General features: G+C 49.9%; 1 long non-coding RNA gene across 1 annotated transcript in view; it reads right to left on the reverse strand.

Annotated features, from left to right (window-relative positions):
- The window catches only part of LOC117034094 (uncharacterized), a 172,677-nt gene that overhangs the window by 63,388 nt on the left and 93,531 nt on the right, over nucleotides 1-15,758 (reverse strand). The window contains exon 3 of the long non-coding RNA XR_004425008.1: nucleotides 3,007-3,182. This is a non-coding gene — a long non-coding RNA (uncharacterized LOC117034094). The remainder of the gene's footprint in view (nucleotides 1-3,006; nucleotides 3,183-15,758) is intronic.

Genomic DNA, 15,758 nt, shown 5'->3' on the forward strand with positions numbered 1-15,758 from the left:
ATGGACAGCGTCCTGGGAGGGGTGGGGGCGTCATGGCTGTCTCCTATTAAATTCAGCCTCACCGGCACCTCCCCCAGTAACCCCTCTGCTGTCCACTGAGGCTCCTCCTCACAATATTTGTGCCACTGTCGGAGCCATACCGCCACCTACCTGTTCACAGGCGCTTTATAGTGGCACCATCCCCTCCTTCTCGCCCAATTAGTAATCGAGGTCCCCCAGCACACAGCCCCGCTGTGGGCACTAAGGAATGCCACGCACTCATCTCTTTGGGCCTCACCAGGCACCAGCGACAGTGATGGGCAGTAAGTCTGGGAAGAGGCGCAGGCACCCAGTGCACGTGACCGTGGGAGCTCAGCAGCCCCTCCAGGCCCACACACTGTCCCACGGGTTTCCCAGGCTTCATCTTGCATTCACCGTTCCCTCAGTACTTCAGTAATAGCTCTCCATACAAAAAAGCATGATGATTTTCTCTTTTGATTAGAAAAATATCTGGCAATTTTTCAAACTCATAATTATCCAGAGCTCTGCAGTTTCTACGGGTGAATCATCGGGCCCGTTCTCTCTGCTCTTGTGTGAGTTGGGGCACAGCTGTGCTTTCATCAGTTGCTCTTACTGCGAGCCCAGGAGAAGCAGAGGACGGGCACTCCATTGCCGTTTCTGTTTCTGCGGAGCCATGGAGTCGGTGGTCTACGCTGCCGGAGCACCAGAAAACAGTGCAGTTATCTGCAGCTGTGACATCTCGGGACTGTCCCTGTCCTCAGAGTCCAGAGGGAGCAGAGACTGTCTCTCTTCTCCACTCAGGCACGAAGCCTGGGCGTCCCCACCAAATGCACGTACCTGACACACGTGAGACCTGAGACCTTCAGCTGCGTGAGCGTGACAGGGACCGTGCACCACGTGGGCCCACACCGCACAGGACAGTCCTAGGCTATGCGGGCTTCCAGCAGAAGTCACCTGCTGCAGGGCGGCTGCTGCAGCTGTGCTTCTCCAGACGGCGCTGGTCCCAAAAGCCCAGCTCCGGCGCCGGCCGCCTGCGGGAGCTCCTAGCAGAGGGTCGGCCTCTGTCACGTCCGCAACTCTGCTCTGTGTCCCACCCATGGAGGACGCTGCAGGCTTGTCAGTCTCCACTGTAACATCCGGCTTTCAGCAGTTTATACACCACTGAGGTAGGAGGAGACGACAAGATTTCACAGTGACCATTTGAGGAAGCGTGGGAGAAATTATATCTTACGGCCGACGCGTCAGAGGACATGAGGAAAAGGGATCATGTGGCTGCAAAGGAAACTCAAACGTTTTAGGCCCTATTTTTACAGTACTGATGAAATGCTCAGGGTTTTATCAGAATCAAAGCAAACTGGAAAACATCTGTGGCGAGATTCCCATAAAAATAGTCATCAAGAGGTCACGGAATCATTTGGGGATGGCACCACTGCTTGTCTCGGCTAGGAAGCCGTCTGCAAGTCAAAGCGGGGTTCCCCTGCTGCTGACCGGCCACCACCGTCCCCTCAGCACACATGGCCAGGCTGCGACAGTGCCACACAGCGAGCTGGAGCTCGCACTGGAGGGGCCGGGAAGTGAGAAGGCAGAGGAGCGACCAAAATGCACCAGGCAGTCCGTCCAGTGTGACTGCCCACTCGGGTGGGAGGGAAGGCTTCTCAGGCAGCAACTGTTTCCTTAACTACACGGACAGGAGGTGCGAGAGAAGACCAGCCAGCTGTGCTTGGACAAACACAGATACAGCAGTAGGCTTCAAAAGGCAAAGAGATTTCCGTAAGTGGGAAAAGAGATAGAAAAGATGGTAGGAGACATGGGTTTCTGAATGGAATGGAACTTAAATGTGATAAAATACCATTACGGCAAAAGAAGACTTTTGAAAATAAAAATACAATAGTACAGTATCTTAGCACCTTACAATTCGAATCTCAGGGAACTGAAGACCACCATTTAAGCTCAAACAGAAAACAAAAGTCCACCAGCTGAGTCACTGTGGACCTTTTCATGCTCTCAGTGGACAAAAGACGCGAGGAGCGTTTACGCCAGGACGGAGGAGGCACGGTCCTTGGGGTGTGGATTGTCTCACGAATCCCTGTCACATGGGCTGTAAAGCACCTGCTTCTCACCTGTTACTCACATGCAGACAAGAATAATCTAGTTCACACTCTCTAAGCATCTGATAGACTAACATCTATCAGAGAAGAAATGAAAAGTCCATGGCAGACCAGTATGCAGCTTTAAGAACATAAACAAACAAAATTAGACAAAAATAGCGATATATAGAAACATCAAAACGAACACCTAAAGTAACATTTCCATCTGAAACTTTCCCCTTCCTGAAAGGCAAGTACCAGGATTAATTAGCTTATCTCCAGGTATATGTGATTATTTCACTTTCACTTCTTTATTCAACAAGTCACCGTTAAGTTCTCAAAATACATAGTGAATATCTCACACCAACTATGAAGATCTCACACGAACTATGAAGATAAATGACTGATCCCATGACGGCAGTCACGCTGCACTGAGCGAGTCACACCCACATGCTGCACGTCTCAGACCCACACGGTGTCATGCCAGTTACATCGAAATAATCGAGATTTTCAAGAAGGCTCTGGTCAACCCAAATGGCACTGTGACCCCCAGCTCTGCGACAGGCCGAGGGCCCCGACAGCACGCTTTCCTCACAAAGCTCTGTGAGCACTGCACACGGGGAAAGCTGACGCCCAGAGCTTCTCGCTCCATCACCCACTCGCCATGCAAGGAAGGACAGCGGGGAGACACCGGGTCACGGCCTTCCCTGTCTTCCGTGTGTCAGGCAGGTCACCACATCCTCAGCAACACGCACGTGTTGTTAAGCAGCTGGGCGCTGACCTGCTCCCAGAGAACAGATGGAAAGCCAGGGCGCCTAATAACCAACCGCCGGGCGCTCAGCACAAGTCCCCGTGGGGATGGCAGCAGAGGACTGAATTTCCTGCCCTGAAGATCTGTTGAAATAAGAGCTGTTCTCACCTGTGTGTGGTGACGGGGACGGACCTGCGACAGCGGTGGGGACTCCCACAACTCTCCATCGTTAGATGCAAATGCTAGACTTCTATTAGGGAACAATGCTGACCGTCTGTGTTGTCAAGAGCCGCCTGCATGTGCATCTCGACAGAGTTCCGAGGACATCGAGGGTTCCATGTGGCCTGCAATGAACAAGGAAAAGGCTCCTCAGGTCCCCACTGAAACTGCCCCACTGGATGACTCCCACACCCCCCAGGGCCCTCATCAGCGCTATTTATTTTTAAAGCACGTCTTCTGCGCTTGCGAAGACTAGGAACCATTAGCACACACGTGTGGGCTGAATGCAGATCTACCTGATGAAGTCTTCGTACCCATTACCTAAGGCTCCCCAAGGGCAGTGAGGGTCCTGACCCACCAGCGGTAGTTCAGAGGTTCTCGCTGAAAACAGACATGCCTGAGGAGGCAGAAGGGCGACCAGAGAGTCGTGCTCCCACGCTTTCTGGCTAATGATCATGGTGATTGACAGTTAGAGTTGCCTTTGGTGAACAGTATTTGCAACATAAGGAAACGGACTGCTGTCGGTGAAGCCTGTGTGCCTGAACCGGGAAAGCCAGCCCGCGCTTGTCCCTTCCTCAGCCTGCTCACGTCACTCCACTACAAAACGATGACACACACTCAGTGGTGCTTAGTGTCACGACCCTGGAAACTGATGGGGAGCTGGGGTGGCCATGGCTCCTACTGGAAACAGAAGCAAGCAAGGCGGTCTGGGTGGGAGTGGGGGTGGGGGTGGGCCCTGGTTCATCTTAGGCAGAAGGAACGTAATGTACAAAGACACAAAGGAAAAACAGAACGAGTGCCAAGAAAGCCCAAATGCTTCCACACATCTGTGCACTGATGGGGGTGGGGTGAGAGAGAAGGCCTGCAGTGGCCGCCCTGTGCGTCCGGGGTTTTGCATTCGGTTCCCTGCTCACACAAGACACATTTCAGTTTGCCATCACCACGTGTGGCCGTCAGCTGCTGTACAGAACACTTCTGTCACTGGCCAGAGTCCCACCGGCTGTGCTGCTCCAGACACAACGTGAATGTCTCTGGTACCAGAACCAGGCTGGGGCACTGTGGGTGGCCACCCAGGATTCACTGAGTGAACAAATCCAACGCAGACGGTCACATGAGCTGTCCGCCGCCGTCGGCCTCCACAGGGAACCTCAGCAGCGTTTCTGTCATGGTGCCGTTGATGGAAGTCCAGAACTTTTCCTCACAGGGATGCATAACGTGGGTGCATTTCTTCAAACCTATTCCGTGGTTTCTGAAGTGGATGCTGATCCACGCGCCCATCGCCTTAGTGTCTCCACATCACCTACTCTTAACCCCTCACCACAGCACTGAGGGGTTTCCATGGTTACCTCCCTGCTGCCTGAACACACATCAGCTGACCTCTGACCTCCCCCAGAGGGTGTGCCAGTCCAGTGCTGAGTCTATCTGAAACAGCTCTGTAACGGCCGTCTTCTCCCAAAACGCCCTCCCAGACGCCTGGCAGTACCCTCAGAAACTGTCAGCAGCTTGGGGACATGAACAAAGGACCTTCGTTCAGCATGTCTGTGAGGTCTCTGGCTCTGTGCTTAAGTGCAGATCTGGTGAAACGCCTGTGACTCCACGTCCCCACATCTGACACCTAGAATGGCCCAAGACCTGCAGGCAGGTGACAACCGAGCTCCAGAGGAGGGCTGTGTCCATGTGTGCAGCATGCAGGACGTCACCCTGCGGGGCCAGTGTGGGACACACAGGTGGCTGCTTTAGTGCCGTGTGACAGTCTTCGTACTCCTCGGGCACAGGAAGTGCTCACCTCTTCATCTGCCCCACAGCTCCTCAGCACCTCCTGAGTGTCAGGTTCGGCCACCTCCAGAGGACGACAGACATGACCGAGATGGACGTGGTCCCCGCCCCTGGAGCACCAAGGACACAGACGGGTGCTTCAACACGACATCTCGCAGCGGCAGCGCTCACCCCCAGGCTACGGGAGGCCTCCCCGGAGGAAGCAACGTCTGTGTCCAGAATGGGCTGTGGGAACTCACTGAGAAAGGGGCGGGCGGTGCAGAGAATGTCCCTGAGAGAAGGCACTGGGCCCAAGGTGAGAGGGAGGCCGTGGGGAGGAGTCGCAGGGTCAGACTGGGAAGGGCCTTGGAGGTGATTTAAGGAGCTGAGACTTCAGTCAGGCAGCTGGAAACACACAGATTCCAAACGGGAGCAGCAGCCTGATGTGCAGGCGTGAAAAGGTCTGCCGGCCTGCAGGGCACTGGGGCCCCTGGGATGCACACATCCCCGGGGCCTCCCAGGAGGACCTATGGCTGGCCCCTCCCGTGGCTCTGAACACGTCCGTCTGTCCGTCCGCCCTCCGTCACCCCACTCTGGCTGCTGCCCGCCTGGCTCTCCGCACCGCCCTCAGACTGTCTGTATGGCTGTCAGCTCACCTGGGTGGGTGTGCGCACCAGGGAGGAGGGCAGGTGCTTCCGCAGCTGTGCCACACCCTCCTGATCAGGCTCAACAGGGCCCCAGTCGGGCTGTGTGACCCAGCCCCAGGCGGCCTCCCACGCCCCCAGTGACACCGCCCCTCACAGCCCATCCACATTGCCACACCAAAATCCTTGTACTCTGGCTTCGCACTGACTCGCATGGAAGGGTTGACACGTGTGCACAGCTCTAGCACGACGGGTGCCATCTGCTACTTGATGAGTCCCAGGTCCTCGTGGGGAGGTGTCTGTCCCACTGTGTGCACAGCCGGTGGTGCCCATTTCAGGTGGCACGGCCCTCACTAAGAAAGCTGCCAGCAGGGATGGCTGTTCCAGCAGACGGGGGGAACACCGCCCACATGAGAAGGACAGCACCCTTCACCGGGGATGGGACAGGACCTGGCGCACCAGCTGCAGGGCTCGCTTCACTGGGCACGGGCAGCTCGCTCCACGCAACTGGAGGACAGCAGAGGACGTGGGCACAGGGCTGACAGGTGGCCGGGGGCAGGGTGCCAGCCCTGAAGTTCCTCTCTGACTTCAGTTTTCTCAGTGAAGCAAGGTCACCGGCCGCCTGGGGACGGGAAGGAGGTGCTGGCAGTCTGTGACAGAGTGTGGTTGCTTATCAGCACTCAGGTCCCACGGAGGCTCCTTCAGGAGTTTATAGTGAGTCACCCCAGTGGCGCGCTGGGGAGCCGCATTCAACCAGGGCTGGAGGTTTAACAAGTGGGCAAAGGGGGTGCCCGTGAGGAAGTGTTTGTCAGGCTCGAACCTGGGCTCTAAGCTGCGTGTAAAAAAAAAACAAGGGGTAAAAAAAAGCCCCTGCTTCTGGTGCAAAGGCTCCAGCGCACAGGACCACACTCGAAGTGAAGCCGGTTGAGAGATGGGGGGGGGGTGGGGGGGGGGGCTGGGAGGCACTGAGCAGGAAGGCAGGCAGCCAGGCAGCCTGTGTCTTATACACACATGGACAGACGTCCTTGGGAGGAACCGGAAGTGTCTAAGGAGGAACATTCTCTAAATGCCTCCCCCCGCCTGCTGGGGCAAACGAGCGCCTTCCCTCCAACACAGGACGCCTCGACAGGTGCGTCTTAGTGATCTGAGAATCCGTTTACACGTAGGTCTCTTCGTAATACTACAAGTCAAGTACTTCCCTGGGATTATGATGTTGTTCTTGTCACTTCTGTAATCTTTAAATATGTATACTTTTTCGACGACACTTAATAGACAACCTTCATAGTATGGAACAGATTTTATAGCAGAAAGTAGAATTCTGGGCCACCTGTGCATCAAAAATCAGAATAACTAAAATGACCTATTTTTCACATATGAGCCCATTAATGGGAGATGTTCTGCATGAATATTACACACACCTGTCTCTCTGGTACTTACTGATATTTAATGAATAAAGGAAATTGAACTTTTTAATTGAGACTCTCTGGAGGCTACTGGGCATGGATATGTATCTAAACTGCTCCTTTATTTCTATTTCTCCATGAGCCAGAGACTGGAGCTAGAAATAAAACCTCTGTGATGGGAAAGAAATGTCGCCATTGCAAAGCACCTCTCCAAGTAATGCTGGAGACCTCAACTTCCTGGGTGACAGTGAAGGTGACATGTTTTATACCTGCTGCCAGCAGCAGGAGCACATGAGAAACACAGCAGAGGCATCAGCCAGGGGCAGGAAGGCCAGCCCAGGACCTGGCCAAGCCTGGACTCACACTGTGGCCCTAGAGGCGGAGGTCTAGGCCGCCCCTTTCTGCTCAGACATGGCCCTTCTGTGGTTTAGAGGTTACTACTGCCAGCAAAAGCGAGTGTGTCCTGGGGCCGCGGGCCAAACACATCGCCATTAACTACCTTCGGCCCCATGGGGTGAGCAGGCTGCTGTGGGGTCCCCGGGTGAGGGGACAGACGGGCTGGGGAGAGGAGCTGGCCATGGAGGGTACAGCTGTGTGCAGAGCTCCCGAGGGTGGGCCTGAGCGCTGGGGGACGTGACCATGCAGGCACGATTCCTGTAGGAGGGCCACGTTCCCGTCCCCACTGCATTGTGCTGGTCACGGCAGCCCTGACCAACCCACCAACTCTGGGCGTCTTATCTGATCTTATTGGGAACTGTTTTTCCACCCATAAAATGGAAGTGGTAAAATCTGCCTGACCCTTTTCGGAGGAACACTGTGGGAATACATGCGTTAATACAAACTCGTAAACTTGGAGCCTTTCTCAGGAAGTATGCTATGTGAAGTCAAGGAATGAACAGAGTTAATTATTACTGTACATCAAGGGGCAGCTACCGAAAAAATTGCAGTCATTTAGTAGTTAATCTTTATCTTGTGTAAACTACCAAGGAGCAAGGATTTTTAAGGGTAACAGTGGCCTTTGGCCAATGACATAACATTTTTTATTGCATTCTGTGAATTAAGGGAAGCTTAAGGAAAATATTTAAACGTGTGAGTTGAGTAATTAAACAAGTTATACAAAAACGTTTATAAGATAAAAAGCACTAAGTAGAAATAAGATAGCATTGTTTGGTAGTATTTAAATCATTTATCCTCTGGAATAATTTTTTTAAGTATACGACAACAAACTTTCAAAACCCAAGAATTAAACTACACCACATCTCTGTTTAAGAAATGATACCAAGTTAGATGAAAGTGTGTGTTTCTAAAAATTCTGTTACATATGAATGTGTTCAAAACACTGACTAAAACAAATATACCATAATTTAAATCTATTCTTTGTATCTCACTTTCATTCACATTTAAGTTGTTGCACATCTGGACCCCAAACACATTCCATTTGCTGGAAGAGTTTATTTCCATCCTGAGGCCATACGCCAGGAGCCCCAGTGAGAGCTGCCGACCTGTCTCCCATCACGGATGGCCAGCTGGACGGTGGGAAAAGGCTCTTCCAGCAGCCATGGACCCCGGCCAAGCTGGGAACTGCACAGTAAGTGTGCAGATGGCAGCGCCATGGGCTTCCGGCCCTCTGGCCGTGGCCTGACTCTGACCGGCTGCCCAGCCGCCCTGGCCGGGTTCAGACACAGGCGCCCCTATGGCCACATGCTCTACCCCAATGAGACCTAAGAGATCTGCCTCTGGGGCCTGCAGTGTCCCCCAGTGCAGCCAGGGGAACTTCCCAAGGCCAGAGGATGAGCTGGCGTTGGGACACACGTGACTGGGCACCCCGTGTGGGGAGGGCTGCTGGGCAGGCAGTCGCCCCCCTTGAAGCACGCCTTTCCCTGGGAGTGGAGAGCCCCACCCCAAAGCCCATAGGTCCTTAGGACAGCACTGCAGTCACACTGATGAGCTGGGCACTGGGCTCCTCTAGGGTCAGGACCAACCGGGAAAGGCTGGGCAGCCAGCATCTCTGGGTCCCAGCTGGCACTGCGCCCGCCTCTAGGACACAAGCATCCAGAAAGACCTGGAAGATCGCAGGAACTCAGACCCACGACCTCCTTTCCAGGCCCCCAGGTTCCCTCCCGGGCCAGGAAGACCTAGTTTGTTTCTAAGGCAATATCACCTACTCTCACATCTCCCCGTCCTTCTATTTGCCACTAACAAGAAAACCTGTTTAGGATTTTTTTAATTAAAAGTCTTCATATATTAAAGAGTAACCTCTCATTCATTTCTTCCCTTTGAAAAACAAAACAAAACAGAACAAAGTGAATACGTGAAACACTGATTACTCTGACCTTCCCTTATGGGACCTCGTTTCCATCCCTCTAACACTTGTCAAACACAGAAAGGATTTATAATCAACCATGTTTGCAAAACACTGTCTGACACTGCAGCCCTTTCTTGGAGTCGGAAGGTGCATATTAGCAAATTGAAGGCTCTAAAGAAACCAGGGAAATTCATGCCAACGTCTGTGCAAACATCACTCCCAGAAAAACAGTAAGCCCTCAAAACACCCATTTTAATAATGGTATTTAACAGTGTCGTTTACTGTATAAAGAACGGTGAGCTGTGCACACTTCTTAGATTATTAAAGCTACGACACAATGTCTGCTGGGAACCGGCTCAGCAAAAGGCAGAGCTGGTGGGCGGTTTCGCACCGATCTGCTAGAACCCTGACGGGATGTATCAATACTAGACAGCTTTCTCTGAGGCAGGGAGCAAACCTCAGACAGAAATTCTCGCACGAGCAGGAACCTTCATTTATTCTTCCAGAATTGGCTTTTATTAAGGTGCCACTCTGTTTCCACACAGCCACCGTTCTGTAACTTTGTGCACACACAGAACTTGGCTGGTATTTGGAAACTATGAAACCAGTGTGGGTTTTTCCTCCTGAGCTGTTCTGCCAGTAGAGCCCACTGAGATGGGAAAGGTGGATACCATCTCATGAAAGAGGATGAAAGGAGGTATGAGGAGGCCCATGAAGCCAGAGAAAGAGGCAGCAGTGAGCTCCTACCTCCACAGCTGACCCTGCGTCCTACAGAAGGAACAGAGAGGGAGACGAGTCTTAGGTGCAGCCGCACTGCTCCCGCTGAGAGATGTGTGGGTGGGGTGGACGGGCCTCAGATCAGACTGGCTCGGGGCCTCTGGAAGGACGAGTGGGGACACAGTGGTTGAGGCAGAAGGAGCCCCAGCAGCTGTCCTCCCTTCCTGCTGCCAGGTCCCAAGGCTGATCCATACAGCTCCGAGTGCTACAGTAATGCCCTATACCTCTCACCAGAGGGCAAATGCACTGTTGTTGGAAAGCGCAAGGCGGCCGGCACCTTACTATAAACATTGTGTCGGGCGCTGGTCTTCAGCTCAGGCGTTTCCTGGGAATATACAGACCATGTGGCAGACTAGGCACTTCCAGACCTTTCCTCCCGCTCCCCTCGCTTTCTGGGGCATCGCTGCCAGGGGCATGCCCATACCCACCCCCAGCAATACCACACACACTGTCTACCCCTTTATTTCTTTAAAACACTGATTTGTGCTAATAATATGGCCCCAAACTCAAGGAGCCAGAAAACTCTGGTGCTTTAAAACCACTTCAAAATGCCTAGAAAAACTACAACTACTATTACTTCAAAACAGCTTTACTCAGATATTTCTTTATTTTATTACAGATGTTTCTTATGCGTCATTTGAACCTGGCCACATGCACTTTTAAATCTAAGTACTGAAAACTAAAAAGCAACCAAGACTCTTCAAACAATTTAGGAGCAAACAGTTTTACTTACAGAATGCTATTCCTAACCCAAGTTACTCTATTTAGGGTTTTTTGTTTGGTTTTCGTTTTCATTTTGTTTTTATTTCTGTCACTCAATATTTTTGTGCTGGGCAAACCTGGTTTTCCAGAATCTCACATGCTATTTGACTTCACCAACATTTTTGGACTAATGGAAACGTGTGTGACAATCCAAGTGCCAACAACCCTAAGATATCGAGGTTAACCCTTCCCTATGTATAGTGTAATCAGTTCATTTGACTTTCTGCCCAAGATTCCAAATAAAGCCTGTATGTTTTTAAATTTAGACCCTAACAGGCAGAAAGTACATCAACTCACGCCTGTAAATGAACCCGAATAATTAAGTTACTTCCTATCACTTTAAAGGAGACCACTGCTACCACGATTATAAGAATGGAAACTTTGACCTTAGCCCTAGAACAGACAGACCACCTCTGTGGGCTGAGGGTCCCACACACTGACATTCTCTCAGCCAGATGCCAAAGGCAAAGCCCCGATTTGCCAAAGTTATGGGAAAGAGGTGCAAAATCCATTAGCCTCAGATCTTGCTTTTGAGCATTTTTCCGTCAGATAAAGAGGAGTGAATGGCACACCCACTGAAATCAACACAAAGGAAATGGGAAAGAACGCCCGCCAAGCTCTGTGCTCCAGACGTGGTACCACAGCAGGGCTCCTGGCCTCCCGGGGCAGCCCCACCTGGGCACTCCTGCCAGCCCTCAGCCCCACCTACTCCGACTTCCCTTTTCGGCTGGTACAAATCCGGACTCCCATCCCCCTGGATGCTCACCCAGATGGAAGACACCTCAGGATGTTCAAAGAGTGGACCGAGCCAGCCTCCTCAAGTCCCCAATCACCCCAATGGTCTAGGCATTGGGAGCTGAACTCACAACCAAATCTCAAGGCTATTTCCCCAAAACGGATCCCCACTTTTACTTCTGGGAAATGTTAACATATCGCAAGGTCTGAATTTTAAAGTAAAATGTGTTTTTGAAATCAGTATAAATACAATTCTCCAGCAACACTGGTTCTAGAAACGTTGACTAACAACTCAGACAAGTGAGAGACATCTTGAATGCTCTCTCCTGTTGTTTGACCCCAGTCACTAAATAAGGGGGTTCTCACAGGGAACCCCACGTGGCCTCCAAGCTACAGACGCTCCTCTCTGCAGCAGAATTCCAGGTTTACAACGAGATGCATTTGTCTTCAAGTGTAATATGCAATTTTTGTTCTAGGTTCTTCTTAATCCTGTCATTTCCTGTGTCTACCTTTTTCTTAAACATCCATTAATGACGATGTTTATTTTATTATAGTTGCTGACCTTCAAGGTAGAGTGTGGGACCTGTCTCCTGGGTCTCCCACTTTAGTCCAAGGGGACACAACTTGGACTTTTTCTTTCTCAAGGCCATGAAGGGAGTCACTGTCCAGGTGAGGGCTCTGTCTGTCCTCACAGGAAACACTGCTGGGATTAAAGCAGGAAAGTCTCATCCTCCCAACAGTGTGTAGCAGTTGCCCCTTGGAATGTCTTTACTCCTTAGAGTCCAGTTAGAAAGTCCATGTTCACAAGGGAAACATGGGGCTTGCAGAAAAGGAAAATGTGTGTCTCTCTGCACCCACGTCCAGCTCTCTTTCATCTAGGAATCCTACTCTTTTGTGTGTAGTTAACACTTTTGTAGAGGAAATAGTGGAGTTTTAAATTATTCTGCCGCATCATTCTAAAATTGGAGAGCAATTTCTGCAGGTATGAGAGAGGGAAGGAAAAGAGAGTCAAGAGATTCCAAGGAATGGAACGACAAAAAGGGAAAAAATAAGGAGAGGGAGCTCTGTTTAAAAAAAAAAATACAAAAACACAATAAAATTAGGAAGGAGCGGAAACACGCTACCCCAAGAATTGCCATGGAACAGAAAACGCTTCCCTGAGGGTGGGCTGGTCACTGAAGGCTGTGAACAGTAATACATCCTCATCCTCACTTCCAATCCTCCGTCTGCTCTGACGGAGGACGAAACTGCAAAGGAAACCAGTGCGTGGGGAAATGAGCAAGGTGACAGGAAAACAGAATAAAAACAAGGAAAGGGTCCATGCTGTGTTTCCTAATCCATTCACTATTTCTAGTGAGAAAAGTGTGCGATGAGAAGAGATTTTCAAGTTCCCAAAACCCTGAATGGCAGAGTAAACAGTGGGCACAACTGATGTTTATTTTACCAGCATGGGTGCTCCAGAGACATGGAATGGTTTTAAATACCTGTCAGGAGTTGTGCATAGAGAGGAATACCTGAAGGAAAATGCTCCCAAGTGCTAGTAACAGCTCATCCCTGAGTAATAACTTGGGAGAGAGAGACAGAAAGACAGAGCTGTATCTGCACTTTCCAGTTTTTCTAGATTCTTATTGTGATATGTTCCCAACAGAACGATAGCTTTAAAATACTGTTTGCATTTGTCTTTCATCAGAGGCGTCCCTTTTCACTGTGTGTGAAGTGGAGAGTGGCCTTAGCTGTGAGTGGCCCACGCGAACTACACGACACGCAGCCTAGATCTCGTGGGGATCTTTAATCTGTACCAGCAGGTGTGCATTTATCAGGACATACATCAGGCTGTATTTCACACAAGCCATGTCACTGTGGGTGAAGAAAACCCCGTGCCAGTCAGCACAGGCCCCACTTTCAGCATGGCTGTCTGGAGAGACACTGGGTGCCCAGCATCTGCTCGTCCCTCAGGACACCGCCTACATTAAACAGGGCCTGTGAGAAAGCGTCCTTCAAATGATAGTTCTGCGCGGACTACAGAGTCACAGAAAGTAAGAAAAGTTTTATTTTTTTTAAAACAAGAAAAACTAATGTGCTTTTTATTGCTGAATTAAGATTAAACATATTAATCTATTTTTTAGAAAAAGCAAAAGATTGACTTCACAATTGCAAATCAGAAATATTTTAAAAGTCAACGAAAATATCCCTGCCTCATTAACTAGTGTAATTGGGGCTAACCTTTTATGAAAATTTTCGGTTAAAAACCATCCATTAGGGAGAGAGTAATTCATACTAAATCAAATGAGATGCTCTTAGCATTTCAGGGAGAACTAAAAAAACTCCAGACCATGGCAGTAAGCTCTCTCGCATGCACACCCGTATTTATAAATGGGAAGGTCTGGTCTTTCTAAGTGAATTGCTATGGCAGTGACACAGTAACTGTAGCAACAATTGTATGCTGAGTAACCAGCCTGTACCAGGAACGCATTTTACAGATTCCCATGAGGCTTCAGCAGCTTGGGAAGCCAAAGGGGAACATATTTCAAATTAATTGTTCTCATTTTAAGTGATAAAAAAAAGTCAGCCAAGCTCCTCTGTGACAATCCTGCCTTATTGTGTCAGTAATGAAACCACACACTTAATTGACAAGTGACAGTTCCTTGCTGTTCTGTTTCCTCCGCTATTCATTATTACATTGTCAGTGGGTACCTGGGGGCTGGGACACCTGTGGGGCAGAAACACTGTAAACTGGCCAGTTCTGCAAGGGGACTGAGCAGGGGCCCCTTACTTCACCCAGTATCGGAGTTCTGAGTGATTTTTTATATCCTGAATTCTAGTAAGTTGAATTACATTATTTGTGTGCTAGGGAGCTTGATGTCTGCATTATCATGTCATGGCCTTTTTAGGGAAAGGACCCCCTGCACTGCAGTAACTGGTCAGGGGAAAAGGCAGAATCGGGGATCGGTGGAGCTCACTTGGAGAGAACTAGGAAATGAAGCTATCACTTATCACTTAGGGAAAAACAGAGTGAATATGATAACCTGTAAAAGTTCTGCTGCTAATCTCTGCAAGTTGCCTAAATTTTTAAAAACTGATTATTTTTATTAAGTTATAAGATTTTTAAAAGATATGTTTATCTGTACTCAACTATATAATGAAGAAAAATAAGGTAGGTTTTTTTGTATAGAATGCAATTGGAAAGAATGTTGCTCCCTCAGTAACAATAAGAAAAATCCAAATAAACGCTTAGGTTGCTGCAAAAGTAATTGCGGTTTACGATTAAAAATTGCAAAAACCGCAATTACTTTTCCACCAAATTCCATTTTTCTGAGCCTGTCAGAGAGCTGAAGTACTTAACTAAGCAAAAGGGTCAATTCACCAAAAATGCATAAAAGTCTTAACTGTGTATATATTTTTAAGACAGCTTCAAAATACATGAAGCAAAAGCTGACAGATTAAGAGAAATAACAAAATCACAAATATTTCAACATTCCTCTTTCAATCACCAACAGAACAGGTCAACAAAAGTGCGGTAATGACCCAAGGGACGCGGACACACCGGCTTCCCCAGGTTAGCGTAGACAGAGCACTCACCGACATCAACAGAACACGCGTTATCAGGTCCATGGAAGACCAACCAGTACAGCCCGCATTCTGGACCATGCAAAACCTCAACAATTTGAAAAGAATTAAAATCAGGCAAAACATGTTTTCTGATCATATTAGAAGTAAACTGAGAATCAATGATAAAGCTATCTGAGCAATTCTGAAATATTTGGAAACTAAACGGCATACTTCGAAACAACTCACTAGTGAAAGAGAAAAGTGGCAAGGAAAATGAAAATGCTTGAATTGAGTGAAAATGAACCACAGCATGACGTCTGGGAGCGACATGTACAGAGGCGCAGAGAAAACCCAAGCACATGAGGGGCCCTGGGATCCTGCTGTGAGTACACAGGACAGATCGCAACGACCCCGATCCCCGTGGCCCCTCTGTCCACGGCCCCAGCTCCCGGCTGGTCAGTACACACGGCACAGAGAGCTGTGGCTGTGGGCTTGTGCGGGGACCCGAGGCAGCGCGGATGTCGCAGGAGAACAGCCATGGACTGCAGGAAAGGGGCAGCCTTTGGATGCAACACCCACAGCATGTGGATGAACAAAGAATATTTGGAAGCTGATGTAAAAGTTCAAGTCTAAGTGACTGGGAGAGGGCCTTGTGCACATGGCTGGAGACCCACGAGGAGACCTGACGGAGCAGGAAGGTGAAGGATCCCCCCTGAGGAGACAGCACGCTTGAGGGCTGGAGGCCTGTGTGCGGCTACGCGAGGCTGCGAG

The sequence above is a fragment of the Rhinolophus ferrumequinum genome, chromosome 14 (assembly GCF_004115265.2).
Source record: "Rhinolophus ferrumequinum isolate MPI-CBG mRhiFer1 chromosome 14, mRhiFer1_v1.p, whole genome shotgun sequence".
Lineage (NCBI taxonomy): Eukaryota > Metazoa > Chordata > Mammalia > Chiroptera > Rhinolophidae > Rhinolophus > Rhinolophus ferrumequinum.